This window comes from Humulus lupulus, chromosome 5 (assembly GCF_963169125.1).
Source record: "Humulus lupulus chromosome 5, drHumLupu1.1, whole genome shotgun sequence".
NCBI classification, from domain to species: Eukaryota; Viridiplantae; Streptophyta; class Magnoliopsida; order Rosales; family Cannabaceae; genus Humulus; species Humulus lupulus.
This window is the reverse complement of record NC_084797.1, coordinates 94,097,280-94,104,238: the sequence shown is the minus strand read 5'-3', so window position 1 is coordinate 94,104,238 and position 6,959 is coordinate 94,097,280.

The following is a 6,959-nucleotide window of genomic DNA, read 5'->3' as shown; positions in this document are numbered from 1 at the left end:
TTTTCCAATGATAATTGTGTTATTCTGGACACTATTCAGAGACAGCCGATTGGGACGAGTGATCGTATTGGCAATCTATATTTTCTAAATACTCATGTTCATTCTTCCATTTTTTCCTTTTCTGATTCTAAGATTTCTGTGGATACTCTTTGGCATTTCCGATTGGGTCCTCCCTCTTGTATCAAAAATTTTCCAATCAATAAAAAGTTGACTTTTCAACATATTTCTTGTCCAAACTTTCATTGCTCAGTTTGTCACTATGCTAAACAGAAGAAGCTTCCTTTTGTTTCTAAACACAACATTGCTAATGCTTGTTTTGATCTTGTTCATATTGATATTTGGGGGGCCTTTCATACATTGACTAATGAAGGTTTTAAATATTTTCTTACCATTGTGGATGATTGCTCTCGTTATACTTGGGTACATTTCCTTAACCAGAAATCTGATGCTCAACTTGCCATTCCTAATTTTATTACTCTTATCAAAACTCAGTTTAATGTTCAAATTAAAGGGGTTCGGTCTGATAATGCTAAGGAGCTGCAGTTTCCTGATTTTTTTGGTTCTCTTGGGATTGTTCATTACCATTATTGTGTCCAAAGACCCCAGCAGAATTCTGTTGTCGAAAGAAAACACCAGCATTTATTAAATGTAGCCCGACCCTTGTTATTTCAGTCTTATGTTCCTTTAGCCTATTGCGGTGATTGTGTTTCTACTGCAGCATATCTCATAAATAGGACTCCTAGATCGAATCTTGCAAATAAATCCCCTTTTGAGGTTCTTAAATCCAAACCTCCTTATGATCATCTTAAGGCATTTGGGTGTCTTGCTTATGCTTCTACTCTTTCTCACCCTCGAACTAAGTTTTCTCCTAGAGCTACAGCTTGTGTTTTCTTGGGGTATCCTATGGGCATGAAAGCTTAAAAACTTTTAGATCTTAATACTAATCGACTTTTCTACTCTCGAGATGTTCAGTTTCATGAAAACATTTTTCCTTTTGTTGTTTCAGATGCTATTCCATCATCTCATGTCAATTTTTTTTCTACATCAATTTTGCCTACTCATGTTTCCATTTCTGATATTCACGATTCTACTTTTGTTCCTATTGATGTTATGTCTCCTGTTTCAGTTTTTGACAGACCTATCCGTGTCTCTCGCGAACCATCTTATTTGAAAGATTATCATTGTTTTCTTGCTAACAATTCCACCCTTATCGAATCTCAAGGGTCTTCTTTGGTTACCTCTCATCCCCTCTCGGCAGTGATTGATTACTCCAGATTATCTTCTCCATTTCGGGCTATTGTTTTGTCCATTTCTAGTCATTATGAACTTGAATTTTACAAATAGGCAGCGGGGGTTCCGGAGTGGGATAAGGCCATGGCGGATAAGATATCTGCTCTTGAGGCCAATAACACTTGGACTATAGTCAGTTTACCTCCTCACAAACATGTCATTGGCTGCAAGTGGGTTTACAAAATTAAGTATTATGCTGATGCAACCATTGAAAGGCACAAGGCTAGTCTTGTTGCCAAAGGATATACACAGCAAGAAGGAATTGACTACTCTGATACTTTTGCTCCAGTTACTAAATTGGTTACTGTTAAGCTAGTTCTTGCTTTGGCAGCCATCAAAGGTTGGTTCTTACACCAATTATTTGTTAATAATGCATTTTTGCATGGTGATTTGCATGAGGTGTATATGACTATACCTCAAGGGTATAGTCCTAAGGGGGAGGTGCCATGTAATTTTGTGTGTAAGTTGCAAAAATCCTTATATGGATTGAAGCAAGCCTCGAGACAGTGGTTTGAGAAATTTTCTAATGCTTTAAAAGAAGAGGGATTTCATCATTCTGCAACTGATCATTCTTTGTTTATCAAACATGAAGGTGATATTTTTATTGCTCTACTTGTCTATGTTGATGATGTGATTTTGGTAAGCAATATTTTAGAAGAATTACAACGGCTTAAGGACAGACTTAACAAGAAGTTTAAGCTGAAGGATTTAGGTGATTTGAAATATTTCCTTGGCTTAGAGGTAGCAAGATCTCCCAAAGGGATTTTTTTATCTCAAAGATCTTATGCATTGCAGCTTTTAGAAGATCTTGGGCATTTGGGATGCAAACTAGTAGACACTCCTATCGAGGCCAATTTAAAATTGAGCATGGATAGTGGAGATAGCATTGCAGATTCGTTATTGTATAGAAGAATCATTGGAAAGCTCCAATATTTGACCATAACTAGACCAGATTTGTCCTACTCTGTCAATAAACTAAGTCAGTTTTTGGCAGCTCCAAAGGCACCACATATGAAGGTTGCACAAAGGATCTTACAGTATATCAAAAGCTGTCCAGGGCAAGGTATTTTCTTTCCTCCTAGTTCAGAAATTAAACTAGAAGCCTACAATGATTCAGATTGGGCAGCTTGTCAAGATACTAGGCGATCTACTTCAGGGTTTTGCATTTTTCTTGGAAAATCTATAGTATCTTGGAAAAGTAAAAAACAACACACGGTTTCAAAGTCTTTTGCAGAGGCAAAGTACAAGGCTATGGCAAACACTACATGCGAAATCGTGTGTCTGCTATCAGTTCTAAAGGAGTTGCAGATTGAGCATCAAGAACTAGTGGTTCTTCACTATGATAATAAGGCAGCACAACACATAGCAGCAAATCCAGTCTTCCATTAGAGGACAAAACATATAGAAATTGACTGACATTTTATTAGAGAAAAGGTACAAGCACGCATTGTTAAAACAACTCATATCTCAAGCAAGGAACTAGTGGCTGGCATTTTTACAAAGGCATTATTTCCATATCAGTTCAAATATTTGAAAGACAAGATGAGATTGGATAGCATATACAATCTATCTTGACGGGAGTGTTAGAACTGAATTGAGTATGTGTATTGTTAGTTTGAGTCAGCTGTCATTAGTTAGTTAGGAGGTTAGAGATAGTTAAGTAGTTACTTTCTCTTGTAACATACTTGATCTTCCTCTTTCAGCCTTCATATAAATAAGACTTGTACTTATCTTTTCAAGATCAATAATATGAAAGCATTCTTTGAGTTTTCTTTGTTCTTCTTTTACTCACATATTTAGATGAATTTAAAAACTAACAATTTTTATTAAACTCATATTTATAATATATAAAGATATTGAAAGAAAAATTGAGTTCAAACGTGTACCATACATTTCAACGTTCTTCTTTTTTTCCCCAAAATAAGTAAATAAAATTGGTGTTAATAGTCTAAACTTTTCATATGGTTGAGCACCATAAGCAATGCAATCGAATCAAATTCCAGCCTATAAATCCCTGGAGTCTTCAGTTTTATTTTATTTTTTATTTATTTATCTGTTCCCCTAAAATTCATAAAGCAAGCTCTGGTCTTTTCAAAAGAATCGGGATCACATGCTTGTTTATCTTTTGTAGCACTACATCGCTCATACTTTGAATTAATTAAAACATTATTGATGAATTTAATGTAATATTATTTCCCCAACTTAGTTGATTATTTAATTAATGCTCCACTGCTTCTCATGATTGATATTTGATAGTGTGGTCCTTTTTAATAACTAAATTAATAATAAGTGAAAAAAAAATTCCTAGTAGAATCCATTGCCATACATATATGCGTAGGAAATAACACTTTGTTGAGAGCGGAGGAGGACCCACTTCAATTTCTTAGGTCCACCATTAATTCAACATTTGCCAATGGGCCACATGTTTTGAGCAGCTTTATTCGATTAAATCATATATAATGTTTTAACTATCTTTCTTGAGAAAAAAAAATGGCTATTGTTCTCTATAATATTAAAATAATTCTTATATTTTATTCTTAAATTTAAAATTTTTGTATTTTTAATTTATCATCGGTTTCGATTCTTATTTTTAAAATGAGAGACCAGAAAAAAAAATCCCAACTATTTATAAGTTTATTTTGATCAAAATTTGAGTTAAGGACACTATTTATTTAATTTATATAATAAATTATTCTATTTGTAATTGTTTAAAACAAATAGTTTAGAACTATCCCAAATAATATAAATACAAATACTAGGGAAATTTGTAGAGAAAATTATTAAGTAGTCTAAAATATTACACTTAAGTTGTTAAATAGTTTTTTTTTTTACAAAAATTAATAAAAAGCCTAAAATGTTATACTTAAATCAATAAGTAGTTTTTTTTCGACAAAAATCAGTAATCTGACATATTGTACTTAAATAGCTAAATAGATTTTTGTTGCAAAAGCCATATTTTACACTAATTTTGTCTTAATTTTAGTTAATTAATAAAAACCTAGAAATATTGAAAAACTATTTAAAATCTGTTTGAAAAATATTTTAACATTAAAAAATTATTTAGTTTTAATTAAACTAAATTTTAATTAATCTCCATTCAAAAATTTTTTTAATTCAACTTAAGTTGTATAATTTTCTAGAATTTAATTTAAGTATAATTAATTAATTTTTTTCTTGTTAAAAATTTTAAATTATTTTTTAAAGTTCGAAATGTAATTTTTTTTAGATTTTTATTAATTAATAAAATTAAGAAAAAATTGATGTAAAAAATGATTTTTGTAACAAAAAATTACTTAATGACTTGATACAACATTTCAGACTACTTACTAATTTTTGCTGCAAAAAAAAAAAAAAAAAAAACTCAGTCACTTAAGTAAAACTTTTTAAACTATTTAAAAAATTTATTTGTAGTTTATGTTTACACTACCTATTGATTTTGGTCACAAATTTCCCTAAACACTATATTGTAAACAAATTATGTAATAAAGAAAGGAAAAATAAAAAGAGCAAAGAGAAAGTCGAGTTGGTAGATGTAGAAGACGCAAACAAGGCCATGGATAAGTTAAGACAAATGATTCAAAATCTGACCTTTATAGAGAATCTAAACTACTAACCACACGTTTTATTTTTTATTTTCAGTTGTATGTGGTCCACTTTAGCCATTATTTGTGTAAAGTCAGCTTCCTCAGCTTCCACTTTCGTTTTTTTAAAAAAAAGAAAAGAAATAATTACTTATAATTTAGGTTTCTTTCTTATTTTTAAAAGATTTAACGTTTCAGCAAGTGTAATGTTATTTTTTAGTTGATGGGGGAGCAAGTACGGTAGTCTAATTGTAATAATATATGTAGGAAATTGTTAGTAAACTGCCTTCTTCCAGGCCAATCTCCCCAGCAACTAATTGCTCATTTCATTCATGATAAAAACCAGTAATTATAATTATTCTACTTATATGTCTATGCAATTGACTCAAGTTCATAACAGTTGGTTAAAACATCTCACTCACTCTCAGTGACCCAGCTTCAGCACGTAGTCCCTTAGCCAGCCGGGTCTCACACGTCCACGCTTGCTTCGAGCCGTTCCTGCCTCTACTCGGTCGAGTGCAGCTCCTTCTCCCCCGTTCGGCTTGCTACTTTCTTCAGGCACCTCTTCCCAAGCCGCTCCACTTTCTTCCAGCTGGGCCAGTTCTTTCTCTAGCCTTTTCCTTTGTTCCTGGGCTGCCTCCAAGTTGAGTTGTATTGGGCCTATTGTCTGGGCCTCTCTAACAATACTCCCCCCCTCGAAATCGACCTTGTCCTCAAGGTTGTCCAGCTTGTACATACGAATGAAGGTGTCAAAAATTTCCCAAGTGGCATCTTCTGGGTTGCTCAAAGACCATTGGACTAAAACTTGCTTTGTCGGTGTATTGTTGATCATTTGAACTCGAGTGGCAATGATATCTAACGGAAGCATCACTGGTTTGTTAGCTACAGTCATGTCCGGTAAAGGGAAGCAAGTTGGTGGAGGTGTGCCTTGATACAGTTTCAACAAGGAGACGTGAAACGTGGGATGAATCCGGCTACCTTGTGGCAGCTTCAAAGTGTATGCGACTGGACCAGCACGTGCTAGAATTTCAAAAGGGCCAAAGTAACGGCGACTGAGTTTCGCATTAAGCTGCTTAGACACCGTTGACTGTCGATACGGCTGGATTTTCACCAACACGAAGTCACCCAGCTAAAACTCAATATCTCTGCGTTTTTTGTTAGCTTGCTGGCGCATTCGATGCTGTGCTTGCTGGAAATTGTGCTTGAGTTGCTGTAAAATTTCATCCCTTGTCACCAAATCATCTTCTACATCTTGTATTGTTGTAGCTCCTTGTGTATACGAAGGAATAGTAGGTGGTATGCGACCATAGAGAGCTTGAAAAGGTGTCATACCGATGGCTGAATGGTAGCTGGTATTATAGTGGTACTCGGCCCAAGTTAAGAACTTACTCCACTATTTTGGGTACTCGGCTGTGAATGCTCTGAGGTACTGCTCAACATAGCGATTGGTGACTTCCGTTTGGCCATCCGTTTGAGGGTGGTACGCTGAACTCATTTTTAAGGTGGTTCCCATCAATTCAAACAACTTCCACCAAAAAGCACTTGTGAATATAGGGTCTCTATCAGAGACAATGGTGCGGGGCATACCATGGAGACGGATCACCATATGGGAGAAAAGATCAGCCACCTTAGTCGCTGAATAATGGGTAGGTAGAGCGCCAAAATGAGCGTATTTTGTGAACCGATCGATCACTACCAATATATTCGTGACACCAAAGGAATTCGGCAGCCCCACAATAAAGTCCATGGCCAAATCCTCCCAAACGCGTTCCAGTATTTTGAGAGGTTGTAGAAAACCGTAAGGAGCTGTTGGAGAATACTTGATGGTTTGGCACACCAAACAGGCTGAGACGAATTTACGCACATCTTTGCGCATACCAAGCCAAAAAAAACTTGCTCCTAACCGTAGAAATTTCCTGTCTGCCCCTGCATGACCCCCAAAGGGTGTTGCGTGAAATTCAGTGAGTTGTGACTGCTTGAGTAAGGAGTGTTGACTGATGAAAAGCTTGTTGCAAAAATAATGCAGGCCATCTCGGATTGAATATTGTGTTCCATCTAATTGGCCCTGTTGAAGTTGGTCATGAAGTA